General features: G+C 41.4%; 1 long non-coding RNA gene across 1 annotated transcript in view; it reads right to left on the bottom strand.

The window, feature by feature from the left end:
- The window catches only part of LOC139182679 (uncharacterized), a 42,733-nt gene extending 39,899 nt beyond the window's left edge, over positions 1–2,834 (bottom strand). The window contains exon 1 of the long non-coding RNA XR_011566200.1: positions 481–2,834. This is a non-coding gene — a long non-coding RNA (uncharacterized lncRNA). The remainder of the gene's footprint in view (positions 1–480) is intronic.
- Between the last annotated feature and the right edge of the window lie 10,843 nt (positions 2,835–13,677).

Here is a 13,677-nt window from a genome sequence, read left to right on the forward strand (position 1 = left end):
GGGTTCCCCATATCCTATGAAGCAAAGTCCAAAGTTCTAAGTCTTATATTTTAGGTCCAACATGGTCAGATTCTGTCCATCTTTTGCAGCTGTAGCTCCCCCATCTTCCTTTAGGCAGACACAGCTTCTGCCAAAATGCTTCTTGCCCACTTGGATCTTTTTTCAAGTTGCTTCCTCTCCTGAAAACAAATCACCCTCTCCCATTGCTCATCACCCAATTCCTCCATCTTTACAAAACCAAAGTCACCAGACCTAGCTTGGTGCAAGCTTGCTTTGGTCTATGTAGCTTACCCTGAGATCCCTGGCTAATCATCTGAACCCCTACACAATTTATGCATGTAATGAGGTCACCCTAACAATAATCAACCAGGTACTGCTGGGGGCTCTGTCCCACATGCTTATATGGACCTCAGCCTCCCATTTTAAGTTCCATTTTGCCAGTGTTTCTAGAAGCTCCCATCATGCTTCACATGTACTCACTGAACAAGGACACTTCTTCCAAGCCACCCCACTGCTCTGCATCTTCCCCCGTCTGCTGGGCATCACTGTTCCTGCATAGCTGGGGGGCTGCAGCCCCTACCATATCGAAGGTGAGCACCATTCTGCAAGATGCAGAAAAAACACGTGACTTCTTCTTACTGAGGACTTGGAAGTCACTCTATTAGAGAGCCCCTTCCCACCCCAAATGCTGTTGATTCCTAGTTTCCTTTGAGTCACTGTTAAAACAGTTCCTTCTGCTCCCCTTCTCCTATCCCAATGTCGCCTATAAATCCATAGGATTCAGACGTTAGGTTAACATGGACAGGACATTGTACTATACTTGGAACTGTCTTTTCTGCCAAGACTATAACAATTTTCATCTGGTTAAGTATGAAACTACCTGCTCCAGCTCAATGAGCCCCTAATACAAATGGACAAAGGGTGGCCTGTTCATATATTTTCCAGAAAATGTAGCCTTAATGAGTTACTATTATTGTTGGAAATTTATCATATCCCTCAGGTATGCTGCTGCTGCTGCTTGGTCACTACAGCCATGTCTGATTCTGTGCAGCCCCATGAACTGCAGCCTGTCAGGCTCCTCTGTCCATGGGATTCTCTAGGAAACAGTAGTGGAGTGGGTTGCCATGCCCTATTCCAGGGGATCTTCCTAACCCATGGATTGAACCTGGGTCTCCTACATGGCAGGCAAATTCTTTACCACTGAGCCCCCAGGGATGCCGATCCCTTAGATATACTGGGGAAGAACAAATGGTTAAGATGCACTAGTTACTAGGAACCATACTGTCCAACAAGGGGCTTCCCAGGTGGCACTAGTGGTAAAGAACCCACCTACCAAAGATGGAGACATAAGAGATGAGGTTTGATCCCTGGGTCAGGAAGACCCCCTGGAGGAGGGCATGGCCACCCACTCCAGTATTCTTGCCTGGAGAATCCCATAGACACAGGAGCCTGGTGGGATACAGTCTATGGGGTGGCAAAGAGTCAGACAGGACTGAAGCGACTCAGTAAGCATGCACATATTGTCCAATGTGGGGCTACTGAGCACTTGAAATGTGGCTGGTTCCAAATGAGATGTTCTATGAGGACAAAATGCACATCAGACTGTGAAGACTTAATTCTGCATCCCATCGCCCCAAAAGTAAAGTATGTCTTTAATAATTTATAATATTGGCTATGTGTTGAGATGATAAGATTGTGGATTAGGTCAAATAATGTGATTAAAATTGATCCAACCTGTTTCCTTTTACTTTCTTAATACAGATTCCAGAAAACTTAAAAATATGTATGTAGTTTGCATTTGTGGCTGGCATTAAATCTCTATTGCACAGTGCCACTCTAGAGCAATGATTTTCTAAAACAGCAGCAGCAGCACCAGGGAACTTGTTAGAAATGCAAATCCTGGGGTCCCTCCCCAGACCTACTGGGTCAGAAACTCTGTAGGATCCAGGAGTCTGTGTTTAACAAACTCTACAGGTAATCCTTATTCACATAGAAGTTGGAATGCCATTGCTACAGAAGGTAAGCTCTAAGGGATGGAAAGTAAGACCTAGAGCATAATAGGATCTTCACAAATTTTGTTTAATTTCTACAATCCCTTTTAAGCTCAAAATCTTCTGTAAGTCTGTCAGTCAGACAGAAAGTAAATAATAATATTTGTTCTCAACTGTGGAGGAACAGCTTGCTAGTAATTTCAAATGTTGCCACTGCTGGTCTGGAAAAATTACAAGTCATTATATCAGGACATCTTAGAAAATTCTCAACAGAAATGTAATGAATACAGTAAACATCCCAGAAGCAAGAGACAGACATGAAATCAACATAGAGAAAAATAAGACCATGCTGACTAAATTATAATATAAAACATGTCTGGGTGCCACGTGCGAGGGACTGGTCAAGGTACCCCACAGGGGAGTAACCCTGGCTTTTAACACCCACCTCCCCTCATGCCTGTGCCCTGGTGGACAAAGCCTCAGTCCCTCCTGTGCAGCCACCAGAAGGTCTTCATCAGCTGTGGTCTCTGACCTGTAGTCCTTGCATATTTCACCTTGACACCTTCTGGTATCCTGAAATTCATATATTACCTTTCTTGTGTAACATGTGCCACTATGAAGAGTCATTAGTTCAGAACACCACCACAAAAATATTCCAGGCACATGGCAAAGCAGAGCTTGAAGTGTGAGTGATGACTAGCATGGAGCAGAAGGGAAATTGTTTTAGCAAGACCTGCTTTCCACACCTGCTAAGTGAAAAATGCTCAGCTCTCAGTCTCTCAGAAACTGATACTATATTTAACACATTTAGTGGTTTTAAAAGTATCATCCCTGTACTTATTAAACAAGATCATTGCAAAAAAAAAAAAAAAAAAAAAACTAAAAAAAAAAAAAAAAGAATGCAGAAGTTCTCTTCTCTGGTTCAATTCCATCCCCAGTCTTATTTTGGATTTTAAAATACTGATATTGATACACATTTGTTGCTCATTTGTGTCTGACTCTCTGTGACCCCATGAACTGTAGCCTGCCAGGCTCCTCTGTCCATGGGATTCTCCAAGCAAAAATACTGGAGTGGGTAGCGAGTCCCTTCTCCAAGGGATGGTCCCGACCCAGGGATCGAACCCGAGTCTCCTGCATTGCAGGAGGATTCTTTACCACTGAGCCACCTGGGAAGCCCCATTAATATACATACTAGTAGACATATTTTTTAAAATGAGATCATATGTTCATCTGATTTTGCAACTTAGCTCTTTCACTGTGGGTATGTCACGGACAACCTTCAATGTCCTATATGTAGAATAACCTTTTATAATTTAATAGTTGCATAGTATTCCATCTATTGTATGAACAGTTTATTTAATCATAGTATACTTCAACAACAGTGCTTGAAATATAGAAAGCTGTCAAGTACTTGTTATTATTATTTATAAACATACAAATATTTTCATATGGCTCAGGCAGTAAAGAATCCACCTGCAATGCAAGAAACCCGGGTTCGATTCCTGGGTCGGGAAGATTCCCTGGAAAAGGGAATGGCAACCCACTCCAGTATTCTTGCCTGGTGAATTCCATGGACAGAGGAGCCTGGTGGGCTATAGTCCATGGGGTCACAAAGAGTTGGACAAGACTGAGTGACGGACAATTTCACTTCCTAAAACTATTTGTGTACTCTTATTTTAATGTTAAAATTTCTAGAACTATGTGTATTTGAAATAATAAACTACAGCTTTCAATTATCAAGTAAACATTTTAATTTTATTTTTGTCTTTATTACTATATTCTGTTTCCTTTGGGTTAATGTTGATGTTCTCCTTCTAGCTTCCAGAAATTAAATGTATAGTTATGTTTATATTTTATCCTGTTTTCTGAAAAATTATTTTAAAGCTATCTAAGAGAAGTATGTTAGTATAGTTTGTCTATCAGCTTATTTGCTGCTGCTGCTGCTGCTAAGTCACTTCAGTCAGCTTATTTAAATAGGTCTTAATTTCAGTTTTCGGTTCCTTTTGATTCAAGAATTATTTAGAATAATGTTTTTACATTTCCAAACATAAATAGTTGTGTTGTTAGTGCTGAATTTGAGTTTTATTGCACTGTGTTTGGGAATATGGCATGCGTGCTTTCTATTTCTCCTACCACGTGTGTCCTTGGTGTGCTGATAAGATAACACAATCCATTAATCAGAAAACATGATGTAGTATAGGACAGCTGCTGTTTATAACAAGTTTGCCATCTGGAAGAACCTCTGCGCATACAGGAAATGAACGGTTGCTTGCTCCATGCTGGAATGCACACCTACTTAGCATGGTGAGCTGCTCAGCTAGAATCACAATCTCATGTTTACTGTTAATATTTGCAAACTGTGATACCAGCAAACTGCAAGGTCAATATCAGAGATGACAGCTACGACTGAAAAATTCCCACTGAATAGACTAAAGGGCAAATGAGAATATCTGATGGTTTGGGGGGCCAGTTTTGATCAACCAATTTGTTACTTTTAACTAGTAATAATATTCTCAACAGATGACCCTGCCTTATACTCTAGAACTTGACACCAATAGACACATAGGGTATTTAAATTTTAATTAAAATTAAATACAATTCAAAACGTAGTTCCTCAGTTACACCAAGCACTGTGTTCAGTAGTTCAATAGCCATATGTGGCCAGTGGCTGTTTTATTGGATGATGCAGAAATAACACATTTCCATCAATGCAAAATCTTCTGTTAGCACAGCTTTAGAGGTAGAAAAAGAGAGTCTCTTTTGCTTTGTTTTTATTTTAATTAACTAATTTATTTTAATTGGAGGCTAATTACAATACTGTGGTGGTTTTTGCCATATATTGACATGAACCTGTGTCCCCCCTCCCAAACCCTCCTCCCACCTCCCTCCCCATCCCATCCCTCTGGGTTGTCCCAGTGCGCCAGCTTTGAGTGCCCTGTTTCATGCATCGAACTCGGACTGGTCATGTAGTTCACATTTGGTAATATACATGTTTCAGTGCTATTCTCTCAAATCATCCCACCCTCCCCTTCTCCCACAGAGTCCAAAAGTCTGTTCTTTACATCTGTGTCTCTTTTGCTGTCTTGCTTACAGGGTTGTTGTTACCATCTTTCTAAATTCCATACATATGTGTTAATATACTGTATTGGTGTTTTTCTTTCTGATTTACTTCACTCCATATAATAGGCTCCAGCTTCATGTGATGGTCTTTTGATGCGTCCACTTGGCTAGGCTGCAGCCCTCAGCTGTTCAAACACTAATCTAGGTATTGCTGTAAAGGTATTTAGTAAATACATTCGACATCCATAATCAGTTGACTTTTAGTGAGGGAAGTTATCCCAGATATTTTGGGTCGGCCTGATTCTAATCAGTGGGAAGGTCCTAAGAACAGACCTGATGCTTTGCCGATTAGGAAGAAATTCAGCCATTGTGCCCTTCCTCACAGTCTGCCCTACAGATTTTGGAGCTACCCTACAATCATACATGTCAATTCCTTGCAATCCATTAGTATCTCTCTGTATATACTCACCTTCTACTGGGTCTATGTCTCTAGTTGAACCCTAACTCATACAAACAGAACTCTCTCATCAACACAATCTCCAAACTGCAAACAGACGTGCCCCATATTTATCTTCATGTGCTCTCCTGTCTCACAAAAGAGGAAATGTCTTTTCTCCTTTAAAAAGTCAGTTTCTCCACAGCACTCTGGGTCCCATCTCCTTTTGCTTCCTCAAAGGCCTTGCTCCATTAGTTATCTCTTCCCTCTTCTGTATCTTCACTGTTTCCTTTTCTACCAGATTCTCCCCATCAGGCTCTAGTATGAGTTGAAAGCTTGCATACAGGTAGGTGGTTTATCTAGAAGTGATCTCAGGGTTGGGGACAGAGGGGCAAAACATGGGAAGAAGGAAAGGTAATACATAGATGCCTGCTTTCTTTAAACCACTTTTAAAGGTACCTGACGTTCAGCCTCATGGGTCCTTCTCGATAGACTTATGAAATATGTCTCAAAGTCATCCACCCAGGGGAAAAAAGGGAATAAAGGCATCAGCTCCCATTACCCGCTGGTCAATCCTGGCATATTATCTTCAGTGGATTCTGGGTTACATAGGCATGAAAACCAAAAAGTTTCCCTCAGGAGTTCCCAGCCACAAAGTAAAGAAGCCCCAGAGTAGGAGGGGCCCAAGGCAAGGCACTGTCAAGTAAAACCGATGGGAAGCAGACTGACTCTGCTTAGAGCTTACCAAGGCAGTGGCTGGGGTGAAAAATGGAGCCAAGATTTGAAGTGACATAAAAGAGGTGCCCAATACAGTTCCCTTCTGTATTATTTAATCTCCTCATGTCCCCTCATAGTCACACTTCTTGGAAGATTTCTGTCCATACGGTATCCACTCTCTCACTTCCTGTTGCTGCTGTTGCTTCAGTTGTGTCCGACTCTGTGGGACCCCATAGACGGCATCCCACTATGCTCCCCCATCCCTGGGATTCTCCAGGCAAGAACACTGAAGTGGGTTGCCATTTCTTTCTCCAATGCATGAAAGTGAAAAATGAAAGTGAAGTCTCTCAGTCGTGTCCGACTCTTAGCGACCTCATGGACCACAGCCTACCAGGCTCCTCCGTCCATGGGATTTTCCAGGCAAGAGTACTGGAGTGGGTGCCATTGCCTTCTGCGCTCTCACTTCCTACTCACAATTAATTCTACTGTAAACTGGCTTTGTTCACTCCTTTACCTCCCACACTGTTCTTCTCAAGGTCCTTAATGAACTCCATGTTGCCAAATCCAATGGAGATTTTTCAGTCTTATTTTACTCAATATCTCAGTATCATTTGACACAGTTAGCAACCACTTTCTTTGCAAAACATTCTCCTCTCTCTCTCCTGTTTTTTTAACCAAAGAGCATCCTTTTATTACATTATGTTTATGGGAACTGCATGGAGACACAAATTTCAGGAAGTTTCCAGTTCAAAAACCTCAGGATTTCACCCAATATAACAAATATATGTGGCGGTGGTGGTACAGTTGCTAAGCCATGTCCAGCCTTTGCAATCCCATGGACTCTAGTCTGCCAGGCTCCTCTGTCCATTGGAATTCCCAGGCAAGCATACTGGAGTGGGTTGCCATTTCCTTCACCAACATTCTCCTCTCTTGATTTTAATGCCACCACACTTCTAGGATTTTCCTCCTAGGCTCTCCTTCTCTTTCCAAGCTTCTCCCTTCCCTAACACTGGATGTCCTCAGGGCTTCACCCTGGGGCCTCTTCTATTCTCACTAGATACTCTCCTTCTTGGTTATCTCATAAATTCTAATAAATTTAAATATATTTTCTGTTCTTTATACTCCCAGATTGATTGCTCTTTCAATTGCAGACCCATATAACCAACTTGTACACAACTACACAGGGATCTTGCATGTCCAACATAGAACTCCTGATCTTTTCTTGAAAATGTGATTTCCTGCCAACCTGTGCTACTCAGTAATGGTAGCATTTAGCATAATGGAACTCAGCATTTATCTACTGTAACACCAAGTTCTATTTATTCTACCATTAAAATAGCTCTCAAATCCACTCACTTCTCCCCATCTTCACTACCACTTCCTTGTCCCAGCCACTTCTCATCTGAACTCAGACAAATCCTCCTAATGGTTTTTCTAGCACCCATTCTTGTTCTGATTCCAACCCTTTCTCCTGATAGTAGCCAAAGACATTGTTTTACAATGTCAGTCAAATAATTTTACTTCCCAGCACAAAACCCTCAACAGATGATAGGTTGTCTGTGGGCTAAAATCTAAGATTAGAAACAAGACCTACAGAGCATATAATGCCCTGGCCTCCACGTGTTTCTCTGGCCCCATTTTGTACCCCAGTCTCTTTGCTCATATGTGCACCCATACCAATGTTCTTTCATTTTCTCAGAGAAACTAGGCCCTTTTGCTCTTTGGGTCTGTTGCACATGCTATTCCTGTGGACTGAAATGCTCTTCTCCCAGTCTCTGAAGAAATAGCATTCTTTGGGTCTCAACTCAAATATCTCTTTGTTAAAAAGCCTACCATGGTCTACCTCTTTATAGTTCAGCAACATGCATTTTTTTCCTCAAGAAACTCATCACAGTTTGTATCCATATCTTTATTTATGTGACCATTTGTTCTTGTCTCCTCCCCCTTCCACTGGGACAGGAGCAACATCTAAGCACTTCTTTACAGTATACTTGGTGCCTTGCACAGTGGTTGAGACTCTAAAAACATTAACTGAATAAGTGAAGAAAAGGAAAGGGAGAAGAAAGAAGAAAGTATTTATTACAATCTTGTAGGGAAATTACATTTTATTGTGAGTCTGAAATACTCTAGCTTCAGCCACATCTTCCCCATTGAGATAACTGTACTGAACACAGCCCTTGTGGTATGGACATTTAGTCTGTCTCTTTAAGCCTTTCCATCCACATTCTACCTTCCCATTCTCCAGCAATGGATACTCAGATGACCTCCAAGTTTCCTATCATCATTAACTATTGTCAGCATTTAAAATGATAGTTTTGAAATGTCTCAATATGTTCCTAATAAACTTGAGTTTGAGTGAGTCATAAGCTACCAGAAAGTTTTGAAGGATATCTTTCATAATAACTTAAGTACCTAAATTCAGTATTTCCTGCAAGCTCCAAAATACAGTATTTACAGGCTTTTAGAGAAAATACATGCATTTTTAAAAAGATACATGATTTCCAATATGGTATATGACAAAAGAAATTGATTAAATATGTAAGCTGAGTTAGCAACTTGACCAACTGAAGAAAATGCTTAACCAGGGTGGCCCCTTCCCATTGGATAACCAACACTCCTTAAGAAGACAGTATACCAAACACTTACCTAATTTCTCAAGTCATAAACCTAGGAGTTATCCTTGATTCATACATGATATTTTTATTTCATCATCTGGGGCAAATCCTAGTCACTTAACATTTCTGTCTTGACGTTATTATGACTTTCTTCACACAACCTCTGAACTATAATGACTGACAGGTTCAAAATGAAAACAGCCATAAAATTATCAGAGAATTTTGGTTTTCTGCCAATTCTATGGACGTGCAGATATTTCACAATAGTTATTTCCAGATATCACTCATTGTGTTCCTCACTTTGCCCATATCCTCTCAAATCCCTTCGAATTCATTCTCCACACAGCAGCTAGGACAATCACTTTAAAACTTGAATTTAATTCTGTTACACTGCTTAAAAAAACCCGCATCAGCTTCTCAATCAAAATCTGTAACCTGAGAGCTCGCCCCCCGAGCACTGGCCCTGCCTGCTCTGTGTCTCATCTACCTCCTCCCTTGCTCTTCATCCACCTCTGTTCTCCCACTGCACACTAGATTCCCAGTTCCTCAAATGCACCAGAGCCACCCACCCCCTGCTCTCTCTGCCTGGAAGGCTCTTCTCAATTTCTCCTCCCGGACACCCCCACTCCTACCCCACCCCCACTCCTGATCTCAGAGCAAGCATCAGTTCCTCAGGGAAAGACTCCCCTGGCCTCCCATTAACTGTGATCAAATACCATTGTACCTCTGCTTTGGAGTACTTAAAACAGTTGCAAATTATATACAGTTCTGTGAGGCTCTTTAACTAGCTCCTGATCATCCCTGTTAGACCAGAGGATTCAAGATCTGGGACTTGTCTAATTACCACCAGAGAGTCAGTGCTCAGAAAATAGTTTAAATGGATAAATATATGAATCATTAGGTAATTCATATTTTAAAGTGTTCTATTTACTGTGACCAAAAGCCCAATTCCAGTTGAAAAATGTGAATTATTTGTATTTATCCCCCAAGCTTTATGTTTTCTTATTTACTGGGCTCTTTTACTTCTTATGCACAGATTTGGGTTTGTATAACTGTTACTGGACATGTAGTGTGGACGCGGATACAGAGGGATTGGTGATAACAGCCAGCCTAGAGGGCCTGGTGAGAGTGAATCCCAGTGGACATTAGATAGAGAGAAGATGAGGATTTCAGTCACTTTAATGGTTCAATCACGTGGGTCTATCTTCCAAAAGTCAGAAAAACCAGAGCTGGATTGATATTTAAGGGTACAGCCATTTGGGTTGCTGCCTAGTTCAAGGAGAAGGCAATGGCACCCCACTCCAGGACTCTTGCCTGGAAAATCCCATGGATGGAGGCACCTGGAAGGTTGCAGTCCATGGGGTCGCTGAGGGTCGGACACGACTGAGCGACTTCACTTTCACTTTTCACTTTCATGCATTGGAGAAGGAAATGGCAACCCACTCCAGCATTCTTGCCTGGAGAATCCCAGGAATGGGGGAGCCTGGTGGGCTGCTGTCTCTGGGGTCGCACAGAGTCAGACACAACTGACGTGACTTAGCAGCAGCAGCTAGTTTATGAACACTGGAAATGGCACAACAGATGTGGCAAACCAAAACTCATCCTCATCTGCATATGGCAACACTGACCTCAATCCAGAGCCGAAGCATCCACTGTGAGATCGAGTTAGTCAAATTCTCTCTCTCAGGGATTTGAAAGCAAGGAATAGAAAATCAAAGAAACTTGGAATTACCAGTATTAAGTTCAAGAATTAGCAGTGGACCCAAGGGCCATTTATTTTCATGATTGTTCAACTGTTGATTTTGTGAGATGTCTCTGTAACCTTCTAATAAAATTTCCCTCCTTTTTTGTAGCCAGTCAAAGCTGGTTTCTGTTATTAGCAACTCCAAGAGCCCCATAACTACAAATATAGACAAGATACCTCTGTGCAGATCATAGCTGAAACTACAAATGTGGGGAGATCATTGTACAAATTATAAGACGGAGAGAGGGAGACTGAGGGTGAGATAGTGAGACTGAAAGAAAGAAATAGGGAGAAAGTATAAGTAAGAAGGAGAGTAGGGCCAAGGGCAAGACAAGAGCCAAAGTGGGAGCGTGAAAAGTGTGAAGAGCAAGTGAGAGTGAGACAGAGACAGAAACATGAGAGGATGAGGGGGGAATAGTGGAAGATTACAGTAAGAGAAATGTACAGGACTTGGAGATCCCGGTAGGAAGGGTGTAGACTGAAAAGTTTTCTTGGGGCCAAAGTCACATAAAGGCCCTAACTTAGGAAATGAGCCAGGAAGGATAGATAGATAGGTAGATAGACAGACAGATTGATGATAGATAGACAGATAAAACATTTAGCATGGAAAAACATCAATTTAAAAATGGAGACATACTAAGTGAAGTAAGCCAAATAATATATGATATCACTTATATGTGGAATCTCAAAAAATGACACTAATGATCTTATTTATAAAACAGAAATATACCACAGACTTAGAAAGCAAAGTTATGGTTATTACCAAAGGGGAAGGGGAGAGGGATAAATTAGCAGGTTGGGATTAACATATACACACTGCTATATATAAAATATATAACCAACAAGGACCTATTCTATAGCACAGGGAACTATACTCAATATGTTGTAATAATCTATAAGGGAAAAGAATCTGAAAAAGAATATATATATATATATATATATATATATATATATAACTGAATATAAGCTTCCAATAAATTTAGTTCAGTTATAATGCATATATATACACACATACACATATATATGAATAACTTTGTGGTATACCTGTAACTAACACAACATTGTAAATAATTATACCTTAATTTTTTTTTAAATGGGGGAAAAAAATCAGCCTGCAGTAATTCTGACAGAGTGATCCACCACACCCAAGGAACTATGAATGGGAAAATATTCGCACTCATAAATGTGACCATAGATCAGAATATATTTGTTTGAAGGCTAGGATGACAGAGGCTTCATAAATCCTGAGAAACGTGGTGCAGACACACAAGTGCTTGCTTGCTCCTTTTCAGACAAAGATGATGTCTAGACTAATGATTTCCTCACTTGAAAATCCACTGGCTTTACAGGAAGAGATAGCTCTGGTCAAGTTTATAAAGTAGATTTTTGGGGCCACTTTTGACCTTCCAAGGAGAGTGCAAAAGCTGGCTTAAAATTCAACATTCAAAAAATGAAGATCATGGCATCCAGTCCCATCACTTCATGGCAAATAGATGGGGAAACAGTGGAAACAGTGTCAGACTTTATTTTTGGGGGCTCCAAAATCACTGCAGATGGTGACTGCAGCCATGAAATAAAAAGACGCTCCTTGGAAGAAAAGCTATGATCAACCTAGAGAGCATATTCAAAAGCAGAGACGTTACTTTGCCAACAAAGGTCCGTCTAATCAAAGCTATGGTTTTTCCAGTGTTCATGCATGGATGTGAGAGTTGGACCATAAAGAAAGCTGAGCACTGAAGAACTGATACTTTTGAACTGTGGAGTTGGAGAAGACTCTTGAGAGTCCCTTGGACTACAAGGAGATCAAAGCAGTCAGTCCTGAATATTCATTGGAAGGACTGATGCTGAAGCTGAAGCTCCAATACTTTGGCCACCTCATGTGAAGAGTTGACTCATTGGAAAAGACCCTGATGCTGGGAAAGATTGAAGGTGGGAGGAGAAGGGGCCGACAGAGGATGAGATAGTTGGATGGCATGACCAACTAGATGGACATGGGTTTGAGCAAGCTCTGGGAGTTGGTGATGGACAGGGAAGACTGGTGTGCTGCAGTCCATGGGGTCACAAAGAGTCGACACAACTGAGTGACTAAACTGAAAGTAAGATTAAATTTTCATAATAGCTTTATGAAAAGAATAAAGTTTTATTATTTTTATTATTCATCATACATTATAGCATGTCACAGGTAGTATATAAAAAACCTTTTTGCTTACTTAGGCTGATTCAGTCAACAATGCCTTATAAGCCTGAGGTATGACTGGAACTGAGCAGGATAGTACTCACAGATGACAGGGGTCTCCTGTTCTGGGAGGCACTGCCCACGTGCCCTGCCTTGTCTTGCACCTGCTTTCATCACACTCTGAGTTTCTGCACTCTGGAGCTCTTCTGTCTCCCTTAGAAAATCTGTCACTTGCTCTCTCTGTCTGGCGCGCTGTATCCCAGACCCCCATCCCCTCCTTGTTTAGCTTCCCTCCTGACATGTTTTCATAGCGGAGGAGTTCCTTTCCTTCAGAGCATTCCCCTCAAGTTATGATACACGCTAATTGGTAAGATTATCTGATTGATGCTGTCTCTAAAGCATCTAGACTGAAGGCTTTATGAGGGCAAGGACTATGTGCTTTTTTGCTAAATTTCATCCCCAGGGTCTAGCAAAAAGCCTGGCACACAGTAGGTGTTCAATAAACATTTGTTAGTGAATGGATAAAGCTAAGTGATTGCTGTTATCTTTTAACCTCAGTATGCCATTTCTCAAAGGACCAGACAGGCATTTATTCTGGCCAAGAACACTCAGGAGATTGGCATCCTTGTTGTGGTCACTGGTTCTTCCCCTTCCTTCCTGCTGTATCCACTCAGGATCCTGAGAGAATGCTGATTCTCTACCATTTCTCACATCTGCCCCCCCTGCACTCCCTTCTCAAGGTCCCTGTCCCAGTAACACCATCACATGGATGACTGAAAAACCTGTTCCCTTATTGTCTTTGTCCTCCTTGAATCGCACACCTCCATGGATTTATTCTGCTCAAACTCAGCCTGGGTTTCCAGTTTGAGGTGGGGGTCCCACTGGTCCCTTTTGCAGCTTCTTCCAAGCATTGATCAAAACAGTGGCTCTCCACCTTA

The sequence above is a fragment of the Bos indicus genome, chromosome 4, assembly GCF_029378745.1.
Source record: "Bos indicus isolate NIAB-ARS_2022 breed Sahiwal x Tharparkar chromosome 4, NIAB-ARS_B.indTharparkar_mat_pri_1.0, whole genome shotgun sequence".
Classification (NCBI taxonomy): domain Eukaryota; kingdom Metazoa; phylum Chordata; class Mammalia; order Artiodactyla; family Bovidae; genus Bos; species Bos indicus.